This window comes from Sarcophilus harrisii, chromosome 4 (genome assembly GCF_902635505.1).
Source record: "Sarcophilus harrisii chromosome 4, mSarHar1.11, whole genome shotgun sequence".
Taxonomy (NCBI): domain Eukaryota; kingdom Metazoa; phylum Chordata; class Mammalia; order Dasyuromorphia; family Dasyuridae; genus Sarcophilus; species Sarcophilus harrisii.
The window spans coordinates 112,174,163-112,190,535 of record NC_045429.1 but is presented as its reverse complement, the minus strand read 5'-3'; the positions used below and the strand labels follow the sequence as shown (position 1 = coordinate 112,190,535).

At 33.9% G+C, this 16,373-nt stretch overlaps 1 protein-coding gene across 1 annotated transcript in view; it reads left to right on the top strand.

Annotated features, from left to right (window-relative positions):
• LOC100915424 (usherin-like) overlaps window positions 1–16,373 on the top strand; it is a 254,245-nt gene that overhangs the window by 201,085 nt on the left and 36,787 nt on the right. The gene's annotated exons all lie outside the window — the stretch shown is intronic.

The following is a 16,373-nucleotide window of genomic DNA, read 5'->3' as shown; positions in this document are numbered from 1 at the left end:
CACCTATGAGCTAAATGTGGTTGAAACATCAAGTGTGTATGAAGGGAAACAGTATGAATAAGTCTATAAAGATGAATGGGACCTAGATTATTAGAAGTTTTAAATGACAAACTGAGGACCCTGTAATCCAATATCAAGGTGTTAAGGAATCAATAAAGATTTCTTGAGTAGGGTAATGGAATGGCCAGTTGTCCTATGTAAGAAAAGTCTTTTGGCAGCTATGTGGAGGATGGATTGCATGTAGCAAGAGAATGGCAGCTCTAGGAATGAGTTTGAATTAGTCTAAGTTAGAGGTGATGTCGGCATGAAATAGGATAATTGTGTAAGTAAAATAAAAGAGTTAATAATGATTATAGAGAGAAAATGGACATGATTTGGCAACTGATTAGATATGGGGGTCGAAGGAGAGGGAAGTCATGACTTCCTGTGAGGTTATGAACTAGACTGTGTGTTTGAGTGGTGAGTGAAGAAAATGACTTCTAACTGGGATATGTTGACTTTGAGGTGCCAACAGGACAATTAAGTAGACATATTTCATAGGTTGTTGATAATGTGGGACTGAAGTTCAGGAAAAAAGTTAGGGCTGGATATATACAATTTGTGTGTGTGTGTGTGTGTGTGTGTGTGTGTGTGTATCATTTGCATAGAGATAGTCATTGAGCCTATGAGAGTTGATGATATCACAAGATAAAGAGTATGTAGAGAAAAAGAGAGCAAATGCTAGACAGAACCTTGTGGGACATATATTTAATGGATGGAGATAGAAGTTGATTTAGCAAAGGACAGTGAGGAACAAAGTGACAAGTAGAAGGAACACCAATACAAAACAAGTAGCAGAAGGCAAAGGATGAGAAAATATCAAGGAGCTGTCAAAAATTATAGGAAATCAAGTAGAATGAGAACTAAGAAGAGATCACTGGATTTAGTATGAATAACTAGTAATTGGAAAGAGCAGTTTTGTTTGAATAGTGTTAGAAGACAGATTGCAAAAAAGTGAGAATGTAGTGACAGATGAAGAATTGGAGGCAATTTTTTTTAAAGGTTTGTAAAAGGGAGAAGAGTAATGGCAATAATTTGAAAGAAATGGAGGATCTAATAAAAAGTTTGTTAAGGTAAAGAAGGCCTGAAAATGTAATCAGCAGGGAAGGAGTTAGGAGATAAGAGGGCACTAAACATAAGAAATGGAATTATCAAAGATGTTAGGCTCCTGGAAGTGAGAGAAGGGGATGAGGTCCAAGGTACAAAGTCAAGGAATTGGCTTTGACAAAGCAAAAGTCCACTCTCTCATCAGAGATTGAAATAAAAGATTAAAGAAAGAATGATAATATAGACCTGGTGCTCCATATATGACTACAACAAGGCTGTGGAATGGATTACATAGCTGGATGGAATGTATCTTAAAGGAGGAGAGGTCTAGCAGTGCTAATGTGAAGTAATAAGTAATACCCTCATCCTGGTCTAGTGTGTATAGAGATATGAAAAGAGTTTTCAGATTTTAAGGGAATAGCCAGGGATTTAGTGTCTCCTGGGAGAAGTCAGGTTTCCATGAGTTTTAATGCAAAATGAACTTTAATTGAAGGAAGAAGGCTTTGGATGGAAGTTAAGGAAATTATTTATAGCTGGGAGATAATTAAAAGGGATTTTTTAAAATCACAAATAACCATTTTTATTCATTATCTTTAAAATATTTATTTTTCAATGGTTTAGGTACCCTTTCCATGGTTACAAAAGATTAAAAGATTTTTAACATTCCTCTACCTCATTGCTATATGATTCTATTTGTGTTTTGTTACAGCAAGTTATACAATTTAAGAAACATTAGGAAGGACTTGGTTCAATTTTTGCTTTTGACTATATTAAGAACTTTAAAAATGAATAATGAGTTGGAAAGTTAGGTAAAATAAAACTTAGTATGCTCTTGGTGTGTATACTCTTTTCAAAGTGGTTAAGGTGATGGTTCTTCCTACCATAGGTCGATGCCCTATATTGATTAGCTTTGAAATGTCTGTATAGCATAATGGTTCATTATTACATATCACTGTGGGTTACATTTTGTAGCTTTATTATCTCTGACATGAGTCTAGGTTGTCCTGTTTATAGTTCTTAGAATTATACTTCTCTTAAGTACTCTAAGCTTTCTTTGAAGTTGTGTAGAGAAAACTCTGTACTCAAAAGAGATGCAGATTGCAAAGGGAAATGAACATCTGTCTACATCTGCTACGTTGGCAATGTGGCCCAAAAACCTGCCACTTGAATGTTTGTTTTCTTCCAAATAACAGCATGATGCAGGTGTCCTGAAACTTCAATTTCCTTGATAGTGGAAAAATATGTACAGAAATATTGGAAATAGTTCTAAAAAGTACAGAATTATAATTTGTAATTTTAGATCACTTATGAATGATGGTGTCATTCTTATATATGAGCATTTGAGATCATGGTGTCCTATTTCCCATATAAGTTTTAATTCAGTGGAAGAACTAAAGTTGAAAAACTATCTGAAATACCTTTGTACCTAGAGACAAATTTCACCATGGCAACCTAATATGATCCATTTTATAGAACATTAAAAATGGAATATAGTGCTTTGACACTATTTCATGATTGCACTCGGCTAGTATCTAAATAATAGTTTCTTACACAATAACTGTGTACTAGTTCGCTAATCAGACATTTATATAATCCTATTTAACGAGCCATTATTTTCTCAAACCACAGTTTTTGTGAAAAAGATTACAATTCTGACATTTCTTGACAATCACTGTAATTAATGATGTGAAAATCATCTGCATGATGGCATTTGAATAGTAAGAACAATTTGTTAATGCTGTCAGAACTTTGTATCATTCCAATAACACTCTGATGTTTATTACTGTAGTTTTGGTGTGTGTGTAGCATATGTAATATGAAAAGGAAACACTACTTATATACAGCTGGATGAATATAGATTTTATTTTGGTTAAGTAAGAGTTTGGAATTATAGTTGGAAGAGCACTGAACTTTTCAAGGAAAATTAACAGTATTGCCTTCAAAGATAGCTTGATGTTTTGGATGAGGACATTATAGAATTCCTAATTAAAATAACTTTTGGACTTCTGTTCACTGGACTGTGGACCATGGGACTCCCCAGGTGGCAACTTTCTTTGTCTGAGAGACACACAAGACATACTATGAAAATGAAATATGCATGAGGATTTCATTTCATTCTATTGATTATTACTAATGTGACCATTTTGAGTGTTATCCAGGAATGTTACCACATTTAGGTTGAATATTATAGGTAAAAGGATGTGTTGCAGAATCCTGTGTGGTTATTTCTTCCTTTATGAGTCAGAAATAGGATAGAATTCAGTCAGAGAATTACAGAACTTAAAAGCTGGAAGAGACCTCAGAAAGCAACTAATAGTCTCTTCTGTGGCATCCCTAGGAAGAATTTTTTTTCAGTCTTTAGTTAAGGGGAATCCACTTCTTACCAAGGCATCCCTTTTTATTTTTGGACAGTCCAACTATTAAGAAGTTTTCCTGACATTGAATCCATATCTGCTTTTTAAAATTTCTGCCTATTGTTAATAGTTCCGTCCTTAGAGGCTAAACTGAATAAATCTAATCCCACTTTTGCAAAATAACTCTTGTGATATTTGAAAATAATTTTCGTGTATTTACTAAGTCTTCTCTTTAGTAGGTTAAACAACCTCAGTTTTCTTCAACCAATCTTAATATGATATGTTCACCAGTTTTTTCATCATTTGGGTAACCCTCTTCTGTACATGCTCCAATTTGTTTATGAATTTCCTAAAAGGTCTAGAACCAAACCTATGATTTCTGATATGCCTTGAGCAGGGCATTTTATAGAGAATTACATTTCCACATGGCTGCCAGTCTTCGAATTTCATCCTACCTTCAGAAATCTAATCATTCTGTAAGATTGCATCAGCCCTAGTACCCCTTATCAATACCTCTATACTTTGTGCTTACCTTCTGACTGAAGGTAAAGAAAAGAGCTCTCACTCAGAATCTCCATTTAAGAAGGAAATAAGCCCATTCATGTCTGAGCTTTCCATCTGGCTTCATTTTTTTAAACTTATGTTCTTGCTGGGTACTTTTCCTTCTCCTTCACTCCCTTCTTTTTGCTTTTTGTGTTATCTTTATCCTTTAGATTGAAATCTTTTTGGAATAAGAGACTTTCTTCATTTGACATACTTTTCTCTCCAGAGATTAGCACAATGGCTGGCACTTAATAGCTGTTTATTGACTGGCTGACTGACTGAAATGATGGATGCTACTTCATGTGCAACCTGGTACTTACACACTTCCTTTTCTGGCATTGTTTCTTCTGATGCATATTTTCCTTTTGCATAGTTTCCTCCCTCCTGATCCATGATGACTGGACTAGCTAGCATGTCAGAGTAGCTACAGCCAGCCAAAGGGTCAAAGAAGTTCTTCAGCAAATAGCATGAGAATATTCTACATTTATCCCTCAGGTTAGAAATTTTGTAGTCCCTTGCAAAATCCACTGCAGTTATTTGACATTTGATATCATAGCATGATCTTTGTAATATTAATCACAATATTTATATTACCTTGTAATTATACCTAAAAATGGATATCAGCACTTAAAACAACAGGGGTGATTAATCCACATTCCCAAGAAGCCATCTCAGGCAGCCCTTCACAATAAATGTATATCAACAATACTTGTAATAGTCATGGCACAGTATAAAATAGTGCTTGACAGAATGACTCATTGTTTAAATTACACACCAGAAATATTAAGTACATGTCATTGCAGTACATACATATCCATAGAACACAAGCAAATATGCACAGCAGCAAAGCATTAATAGCACCACTATGCTTACAGAATAATGAAGCATGAATCAATAGCATTGTAGATGCACATAAACAATAGAAATATATAAAGCTAACAGATAAGCACATGTACAATGTACACATGGTATTGAATAGACAAATATACATGAAAAATACAATAAATCAGAAACATACATAAGACATTAACATGTGTCAATGATCATATGCAATTCCATTTTTGGAATGTGCTATCTAGAGAATGACCTATCTCCTCTTCAATCCATGACTGTACCCATATTGGAATTGGCATTCTGGGACTTGTACCTGGATCTCATCAAACTGAATTAGCAGTGGTCAATGGCCTTGATACACTTAAAATGATCATTTCTCTTTCTTTGATCCTTACCATGTTGCTACCACATAATCACAGAACATGGGAATTTTAGAGTTGTAAAGAATATCTAATACAAAACATACCTGAAAAAGAATTCCTATTACAACATATCTGTCAACTGATTGTTCAGTTGTACTTGAAGGAAGAACTACAATGAGGGGAAAATTCACTATCCATTGATGAAACCTATCACTATTTTGAATAACTAATTATGAATTATTTTTTCTTGACAGTAATGTTAAATTTGACTCTGCAGCTTCCATGCTTTGTTACTGTTTTTTTCCCTCTATGGCCAAAGTATGTTGAATCTCAGACATTGAAACATTCAAAATATCCATCATGACTCTTCCTTATCTCTTCTTTTTCAGATACAAAATCCTTAGTTTTTTCAATTCCTATATTGCACAAATTCAAGGTCCTTTACCATCTTTTTTACTCTGTCCAGGTTCTCTCCCTATTTTCCTCTTCACTTCTTCTTCTTCTTCTTCTTCTTCTTCTTCTTCTTCTTCTTCTTCTTCTTTCTTCTTTCTTCTTTCTTCTTTCTTCTTCCTTCTTCTTCTTCTTCTTCTTCTTCTTCTTCTTCTTCTTCTTCTTCTTCTTCTTCTTCTTCTTTCTTCTTCTTCTTCTTCTTCTTCTTCTTCTTCTTCTTCTTCTTCTTCTTCTCTCCCTCCTCTTCCTCTTCCTTCTTCTTCTCTTCCTCCTCCTTTTCCTTCTTCTTCTTTCCTCCTCCCTCCTTCTCCTTTTCCTTTTCCTCCTTCCTCCTCTTCCTTCTTACTCCCTCCTCTTCCTCTTCCTCCTTCTTCTCCCTCTTCCTCCTCCCTCCTTTCTCCTTTACTCCCTCCTCTTCCTCTTCCTCCTTCTTCTCCCTCTTCCTCCTCCCTCCTTTCTCCTTTCCTCCTCCCTCCTTCTCCTTTTCCTTTTCCTCCTTCCTCCTCTTCCTTCTTACTCCCTCCTCTTCCTCTTTCCTCTCTCCTTCTCACTCTTCTTCCTCTTCCTCCCCTTCCTCCCTCCTCCATCTTTCTCCCTCCTCCCTTCTCCTCCTCCTCCTCCTCCTTTTATATAAGTTATACCTTTCATTAAAGCCCAAGAACATATTAGTTTTTTGGTTGCTATATCACAGTACTAAAGTATAGTCCACTAAACTTTTTTTTTAAGGCAAGCTATTGTCTAGCCATGCTTCTTCCATTTGCAAAATTGACTTTTTAAACTTTAGTATAATATATTTTAAAATTCTAGAGTACAATATTCCTATTGATTTCATTTTGTAAATGAAACTCAACGCAGTAGCCAATCAAAATCTTTTCAGATTCTAACATTATTAGGTTATTGTCAAGTCTCTTTTCAGCTATATGTTTACAAAAGTCTTTGCTAAGGGTAGACTGAACCTATGATTTAATTGGTATAAGAAATTCCTGGATTGGTTCTGGGATTCTAGCAATGAGGCTGAGTATCTTCTATGTAGCATTCTCTTTTGGATATACATCTTTCTCAGGGTCACACAGTCTATTTGTATTAGAGGCAGGACTTGAATTTATGTCTTCTTGGTTTCAAAGCCCAGCTCTCTATTCACTAAGAGCCATATGACTATTCTAAGTCACTGATAAAAATGTTAAACACTGTAGTATTATTCCTATTTTTGCTGGTAGCTTTGTGATTTCAAAATGTCAGGGGCATCTTGGTCCCTTAATAAAAGCTAATTAGCAGCATCATTTCCTGAATTGGACAGAAGCATCCCTCCAATGGACAGCTTAGTCTCTTGTGCAATAGACCAGAATCCCTTGGAGTGGCTTGATCTATTCCATGTGACAATTCCTGATCTCATCAATCGTGGTTAACCATACCAGGACAGTGAAATTCTAGCATCTAGCACTTGGCCCCAGCATGGGAGGTAGTGGTGATGGTAAAAGAGTCAGGCCTTAACAATGCAGTGAAACAGAACCCAGGCCTATGGCAATAAGACTTTGCATGTCCAATAGTGGACAGGTGTCCTACCCTGACACAAAATAAGGAGGGTGGGCAGTGGCAACGCCTGAGTTAGCTCTCAGTCTCTGGCACAGGGGGTAGCAATTGATCTCAGAAGAATGAGGAAAAACACAGATCCTAGCAGTGGTAACCAGGAAATAGAAATAAGAGATTTTGGTGTCCAGAATAGTAGAAACAGAAGAGAGAAGAACTGGTTCAAGCAGCAGAATGAATAGTGGAATGGAACCCAGCAATAGAAATATGGTAGAAGCATGGATCATGGGAAAAGACAGATATACTGTAATCTTTTGTGTATTGTAGTCTAAGGTTTATTGCCCCTCTCACCCAATGCTGATAACATAATGCTTCAGTGATCATTGTATTTATTTCCAGCCTGGAGAGGATTTGGAGGACCACGGCATATCATTGTTTGTAGGGTCTTACTTTTAGGCCACAAAGGAGAGGTAGAAATATGTAACCCATTCCTCCTCCCAAAAGAAGAGCAGTCCATTAGAAGCCTCTCACTGGGCAGAAATTTATATTTATCTCCCTATTCCCATGGAACTCCTATGGAAAGACAGGTCCTGGAGGGTGAACCAGGGATAGTAGGAGCACAGGATAATTCTTCTTGACCCATGATGAAAGTCGATGACTATGCAAGAAGTGTTATTATTTTTGTTTTTGCCATGATATTCTTTGTGATCTTTCTTGTCATGGTAATTTTTATTTTTTACATTGAAAGACCTACTAGGAATGGCACAAATTTGGCATTGCCTACCATATGGATCTGATAACTGAGATCTTTGTCCTTCCAAAAAGGCAAAGGTGAGGGAATGAAGCCTAGGATTTCTGAACTCTGTTCTCTCATTTTATTCATCCCTCCATGGAATTGTGACATTGTTGTATTTTGTTTTTGTTGTGATTCTGTTTTAATTTTTCATCTTCAGTGTTGCATTTATCAGGCTTCTTGAAAACGAGAGTTCAAGACTGACTTATTAATAATCCTAAAAGCTTCTAAGTGGAGGATGGTTCTTTAGAAGACCTTAAGAGTCTCATGACCAAGGAGAGACCTGTGATAGGAACCACATACCAATGCTAGTTGATGCAAATTAGTGTAGTTTTTCCTCAAAAGACATCAAAACCTAACTTGATGATTAATTTAGAATTCTAAAAGTTCAGACTTTTGACATCAATTTTGGTTGCCTGAGAACAACCACAAGTTGTTACAGTATGCTCTTTGTTGCTTGGCAGGTGTTAAAAGTGATAAATATTTTAGACAAAGGTAATCTGTTAAACTGAATCATTTCAAGGTGGCCTAAATTCATATACTGGATTAATATCTGTTTCCTACTATGGCTAAGTAAATCTCATTCCCTTGATTCTTTAATAATCTGTAAATGTCTCATTTGATTCTAATAATGAACAAAAATTACCATGGGACTGGCCTATTAGGTTCAGCCCAGCCCATTATAAGCCTTGATTTGCTTATTATACCAGTACTGGTGGCTTTTGATAAAAGGGTACAAATGATTTAGTAACTTTTTTTTATATGCAGAGTTTCCCTAAATGGTTTTAAAAAATGACAGCATAAATAGCAATGGTTGAATTGGCTTCTTTTCTCATAGCCCTTACATTTACTCTTCTCATTTTTTCTTAATTATGGGTATAATAGGATACCTCTGAATTATTATAATTTACATTTCTCTGAATATTAGATTTATTTTTTTAGATTGATAGTTTGATTCTTTAAAATTGCTGATGTCCTTGGACAACTTTTCTATTGGGAAAACTTTTCCTAATTTACAGGTTTATATCAATTTCTCATAAATTTTGGATGCCATTTATTTTCATAATATATTTTATGTATAATAATGTATAATTACAACTTTGATTTGTTATTAATAATAGTAAATATGCTAGTAATTTTTCTAATGTTTTGATACTGGTATTAGAAAATAATTCTTTTCATGTATTACTGTTTTTTTTTTCAAAATTTAAAAATTTTTTATTTAAAAATTTGAGCTCAAAATTCTGTTTCTCCCTCTTTCCCCTTCTGTCTCTCTGAGATCAGATATAGGTTATATATGTGCAACTATGTAAAATATTTTCATATTTTTCATTTTGTATAAGACAATTCAAAAGGAGAAAAAAGGTGAAAAATTGCATGCTTCTATCTGAATTCAATCATTATCAGTTCTTTCTCTCTCTATCAATATGTTTTATCATTAATCTTGAATCATTGTATTGCTGAGAACAGTTAAGTTATTCACAATACACCAAATTCACAATTCACCAAACAATATTGTCTTGGCATACATTTTCCTGATCCTATTCAATTCATTATGCATCAGTTCTTGTATATCCAAATTTTCCTTAAAATATCCTGCTTGTCATTTCTTAAAGCACAACAATGTTCCATTAAAATTATATATCACAGATTGTTTAGCCATTCCCCAATTGATGGATATCCCTTTGATTTCTAATTCTTAGCTACCAAAAAAAGAACTGCTAGAAATGTTTTTGTACCACAAGTTCTTTCCTTTCCTTTTTTGAATGTCTTTTGAATATAGACCTGACTAGAAAGCTACTAGGATGACAGGGCAGACCAAAACACAAACTCAGATGAGGATAGCATGTCCACAGAGGAAATATCAGAGTGTTATAAATTGGTATCAAGCCCAAAGAAGATTATTGGAAGTGCTCATAAAAGACTTTAAAAGGCAAATAAAAGTGGTAGAAGAAAAAATGAGAAAGGAAATGAAAGGTATGCAAAAGTGTCAACAATTTGGAAAAGGAAAGAAAACAACTCCTTAAACAGTAGAATTAACCAAAAGGAAAAAAGATATACAAAACTAGCTGTAGAAAATCACACATAAAAACTATAACAGGGCAAATGGAAGTTAATGACTGTGTGAGACAGCAAGAATCTGTCAAACAAACTAAAAAGAATGAAAAAAATGCAAGAAAATGTGAAATACATCTTTGGAAAAACAGATGACTTGGAAAATAGATCTAGAAGAGACAATTCAAAAATTATTGATCTACCTGAAAGCCATGACCAAAAAAAGAGCCTGGATGGCATTCTACAAGAAATTTTTTTCCCCTGAGGCAATGGGGTCAGGTGACTTGCTCAGAGTCACACAGACAGGAAGTGCTAAGTGTGTGAGGTCAGATTTGAACTAAGGTCTTCCTGACTTCAATACACAAAACTTGATACACAAACTAGCTGCCCCTTCTTGCCCCAATATTCTAGAAACAGAAAAGTAAATACTGATTGAAAGAATCCATTGATCACCTCTGGAAAGAGATCCCACAAAGAAAATCCCAAGGAACATTGTTGTAAAACTCTAAAACTACAATCTCAAGAAAAAAGTACTGCAAGCTGTCAGAAAAAAAAAAAAACAACAAATAAACAAACAAAAAAATTGAAATATCAAGGAGCAGCAGTGAGGATTACCCAGGATCTGGTAGCATCTACAATAAAGTATCAGAGAGCCTGGAATACCATATTCCAGGAGAAAAAGGATCTGGGGTTACAACCATGAATTAACAATCCAGTGAGATTCAGCATTATCTTTTAGGGGAAATGATGTTATGTCAATGAAGTAAGAAACTTCCAATCACTTCTATTGGAAAAAAAATGGAACTAAACAGAAAATTTAAACTACAACCACAGAACTCAGAAGAATCCTAGAAAGGTAAACAGGGGGAAAATATGTATTATTTAAAGGTTAAACTCTATTTCCTTAAAAAGGAAAACTATATCTGTAACTCTTAAGAACTGTATCTGTTACTGGGGCAGACAGAGGGGCGCATCACAAGGATTGGGTGTGGTTGTAAATGGACTTTGATGTAATGACATCAAAGAAAAAGATATTAAGAGATAGAAAAAAGGTCTGTACTGGAAAAAGAGGAAAGGGGAGATATAATGGAACAATTCGTTCACATGAAGTGGTGCAAAAGACCTGTTATAATAGAAGGAAAGAAAGGACTGGGATGAGCACTGTCTGAATGCTGATCTCATCAGTTTTGACTCTAAGAGAAAATAATTTAATCAGTAAGTTGAATATAGAAATTTATCTAACCCTATAAAGAAGTAGGAGGAGAAAGAGGAAAAGGAAAGGACAGGATAGAAGAGAGGGAAGAAACACTAGGAGAAAAGGTAAGAAAAGGGAAGAAAGATTTATAGAAGATAAAGTAATGGGTAGAGTGGGTTAGAACATTACTAAGAGAAGGGGAGAGGGGCGATAGGAAATAATGCAGTGGATGGGGGATTAAAAAAACACAGAACAAAGGACAAGGTGGAAAGAGAACAAAAGCATATACAGGGGAGAAAATATGATGGAGGGAAATATAGGACTGGTAATCATAATTGAATGTGAATGAGATGAATTTTCCCATAAAATGGAAGCAAAGATTAAAAAACAGAATCCTACAATACATTGGTTACAAGAAAGACATTTGACATAGACTCATACAAAGTAAATGTAAAATGCTGGAATAGAATTAATTTTGTTTCAGATGAGGTTAAAAAAAAAGCAGGGGTAGCAATTTTGATCTCAGATAAAGCAAAAATAAAAATAGGTCTTATTAAAAGAGATAAGGAAGGAAAGTACATCTTGATAAAGATTGTAAATAATGAAGTAGTAACAATACTAAATGTGTATATACCAAGTGGTAGAGTAGACAAATTCCTAGAGAAGATTTTAAGCCAGTTACAGGAAGAAATAAACAGCAAAACTTTTCTAGTGAGGGACCTCAACTGTTCCTCTCTCAGAATCAGACAAATCTAACCACAAAATAAACACAAAGAAGCTAGGGAGGCTAAGAGGATCCTAGAAAATCTAGATATGATAGGCCTTTGGAGAAAAGTGAATAGGGACAGAAAGGAATATACCTTTTTCTCAGCATACATGGCGCCTTCACAAAAATTGAACACAGATTAGGGCATAAAAACCTCAAAGTCAAAAGCAGAAAGGCAGAATAAGTAAATGCTATCTTTTCAGACCATAATGCAATCCAAATTATATAAAATTAAAGGGCAGGAAAAGATAGACTAAAAACAATTGGAAATTAAATAATCCAGTTCTAAAGAATGAGTGGGTCAAACAACAAATCACAGAAACAATCTATAATTTCATTCAAGAATGACAATAATGATATAAATCCCAAAATTTATGGGATGCAGCCAAAAGAGTTTTTAGGGGAAATTTTATATCACTAAATAGCTACATGAGTAAAACAGAGAAAGGTGAGATCAGTGACTTAGGCATGCAACTAAAAAAGCGAGAAAAAAAACCAAATGAAATCCTCCCAATTAAATATCAAATTAGAAATTCTGATACTTCAAGGAGAAATTAATAAAATAGAAACTAAGAAAATTATAAAAGTAAGAGTTGATTTTATGAAAACCCCCCAACAAATTAGATAAACTTTTGTTGTGTGCTTTCTAAAGCCCCCAAGTTGGGGTGCTAAAATGTACTATACTTTTTAGAGCCCCCACATTGGGGTGCCAACATGTCCCTCCGAACTAGCTCTCTGGAAGATCTTGGGACCAGCCCAACTCCTTGGTCTTAGTGGAGGAGTTAGGTGAGACTCACGTAGATAGTCAAAACATGGAGTCTGTTTATTCCACATAACACTATGTATGCACTAACTATATATTAATCATATGGTACCACATAAACATAACTTGCTATTGCTATTCCACATAAACAACTTGCTATTGTATGTAGATGACTCTTTTCCACTTGGTGTCACTCTGCTTCAACTACAATACAGATTGTCACCACCTTCTGACTTCTCAAAAAGTTTAAGAGCCCTTAGGGAAGATGGGGAGCAGAACCAGACATTGTCAGCAGGTTCCTTCTGAACTGAAGGGTTTTATACCTCACCCAGAGTTCCCCCACTATCTGTGGCCCTCTACAAACTTTTGGCTAACTTGATCAGAAAAAGGAAAAATAAAAAGCAAATCACCAGCATCAAAAATGAAAAAGGTGAATTTATCACCAAGGAAAAGAAATTGATCTAATAATTAGGAGCTATTTTGCCTTACTTTATGGCAACAAGTCTGACAATCTAATTTAAATGTATGAATATTTACAAAAACATAAATTTCCCATGTTAACAGAAGAAGAAATAAATTAATTAAATAGTCCCATTTTAGAAAAAGAAATTGACAAGTCATTAATGAACTCCCAAAGAAAATATCTCCAGGGCCAGACGAATGTACAAGTGAATTCTACTAAATAGTTAAAGAACAATTAATTCCAATCCTGTGTAAACTGCTTGACAAAATAAGTAAAGAAGGAATACTGCCAAATTTCTTCTATGACACAAATATGGTACTGATACATGAAACAGGAAGAGCCAAAACATAGAAAGAAAATTACAGACTAATCTCCCTAATGAATATTGATGCAAAAAATTTAAATTAAATATTAGTAAAGAGAGTACAGCAACTTATCAGCAGCATAATACACTATGACCAAGTGGGATTTATACCAGGAATTCAGGGTTGGTTCACTATCAGGAAAACTATTAGCATAATTGAATTATATGATAATCTCAATAAATGCAGAAAAAGCTTTTGACAAAATACAGTAGCCATTTCTATTAAAAGCAGGAGAGAGCATAGGGATAAAGGGAGCTTTCCTTAAAATAATAAGCTGTATCTCTCTAAAACTTACAGCAAGCATTATTTGTAATGGAGACAATTTGGATACATTCCCTGATCTTTTGTTCTTCTAGATGAATTTTATTATTATTATTATTTTAGTCCTATAAAAAAAGCTCAAGAATATCAAGGGAATTAATGAAAAAAAAATAGAAAGCATTGTAGCTTAGCAGTACCATACCTAAATTTATAAACTAGAAGTAATCAGAACCATTTCGTATTGGCTAAGAAATACAGTGGTGGATCAGTGAATAGATTAGATACACACACAACACAATAATCAAGGCCTATAGCAAACTAGAATTTGATAACCTCCCCCCTCCCCAACTTCAGCTTTTGGAATAAAAACTCACTATTTGACAAAAATTGCCGGGAAAAGTGGAAAATAATATGTTAGAAACTTGGCGTAGAGCAACATCTCATACCCCATATCAAAATAAGGTCAAAATGGATACATGATTTTGACATAAAGGGTGATACCATAAACAAATTAGGAAAATATGGGATAATTTACATATCAGATCTTTGGAGAAGGGAGAAATATATGATCAAAGAAGAAGAGAGAACATTATGAAATGTAAAATGGACAACTTAGATTACATTAAACTAAAATGTTTTTGCACAAACAAAACCAATAGAAGCAAGATTAAAATGGAAAGCTGGGAAAGAATCATTATAGCCAGCTTTTATGATAAAGTTTCATTTCTAAAATACATAATAAAACTTTCTTCTTTATATATTTACACATTATATATATATGTATATATAATATATAAATTATTAAAAATATATCATTCTGCCATTGACAAATGATCAAAGGATATGAAAAGACAACTTCTAGATGACAAAATTTAAGTAACCTATAGTCATGTAAAAAATGCTCTAAATCACTATTGATTAGAGAAATGCAAATTAAAACAACTCTGAGATACCACCTCATACCTCTCAGATTGGCTAATATGACAGGAAAAGATAATAAATGTTGGAGAAGATGTGGGAAAACTGGGACACTAATGCATCATTGGTGGAGTTGTGAAATGATCCAACTATTCTAGAGAATAATCTGGAACTATATCGCAAAGACTATGATATCATGTATACCTTTTGACTCAGCAGTGCCATAACTGAGTCTGTATCCCAAGGAAATCATAAAGGAGGGAAATGGGCCCACATATGTAAAAATGTTTGGAGTTCTTTTTGTAGTAGCAAAGAATTGGAAAATGAGTAAATGTCCATCAATTGGGATATGGCTTAACAAATTGTGATATATGAAGGTAATAGAATATTATTTTTCTTTAAAAAATGATGAACAAGCTGATTTTAGAAAGATCTGGAAAAATTTACATGAACTGATGCTGAGCTAAACAAGCAGAATTAGGAATACAATGTATATAATAACAGCAAAAATGTGCGATGATCAACTATGAAAGACTTCGTTCATCTCAGTGATCCAAAACAATCCCAATAGACTTTGGACAGAAAATGCCATCTGCATCCAGAAATAGAACTAAGGAGACTGAATGTGAATTAACTCATGCTATGTTCAATTATTTTTTTCTGTTTTTTTAATCTCTCCTGTTGTTTTTCCCTTTTGTTCTGATTTTTCTCTCCCAACATGATTCATAAAACAATGCGTCAAAAATTTATTAATTAATGAAAAAAAACCCAAAACAAATTAAAAAACAAAAACATTTACTTTTCTTTAAAGTAATATTTTTATCTGACTTTTATTTGATTATTAAATTGGTGATTTTATAGTCTGTTAATTCCCTGTTTTTGCATTGGTCTCTTTATTTTACTAATATAAATATTAAGAAACACACATTTAAAAAACCCCTACTTTTATTGCCATCCATAAATTTTGTTTAATTTTATTACTATAGGACAGCTAGGTGAAACAGTGAATAAAGTCCTTGGCCTAGAATCAGGAAGATTCACACTCCTGAGTTCAAATATCGTTTCATAGTTATACTAGCTGTTTCCTCTTGGGCAAATCATTTAACCTTATTTGCCTGTTTCTTCACTATTAAAAAAAAATAAAGTATATGGTAAACCAATCTAGTAACTTTGCAAAAAGAAGGAAAAATCTTATGAGGCCATAAAGAGTTGGACAGACTAAAAATTAATGAACAACAACAATTTATTGCTATCTGCTTTAATATTAAATTTAGATAATTTGATTTTTTGACCTAATCTGTATATCATCATATATTTTCCTAAATTGATAATAAATACCTATCTTTTGCTCATATTTTGTTACTGATCAAAACGATCATTCTGTTATGACTTATAAAAGACAGGTACATTTTTACCTTTCTGAATTTATTCTTTTTTTACACATTATCAGTTTTTGTAAAAGTTCTTTTTGTTGCTCTTAAATAAGTCTAGTCCTTAATATCCCCCTTTAGTAATTATGAAAGATCTATATAAACTAGTATTTCATTCAAATCTATATTTCCTTCTTATTTACCTTTCTGCTGATTTTGTCATGTATTTATTTATTTTTTGCTGAGGCAATTAGGGTTAAGTGACTTG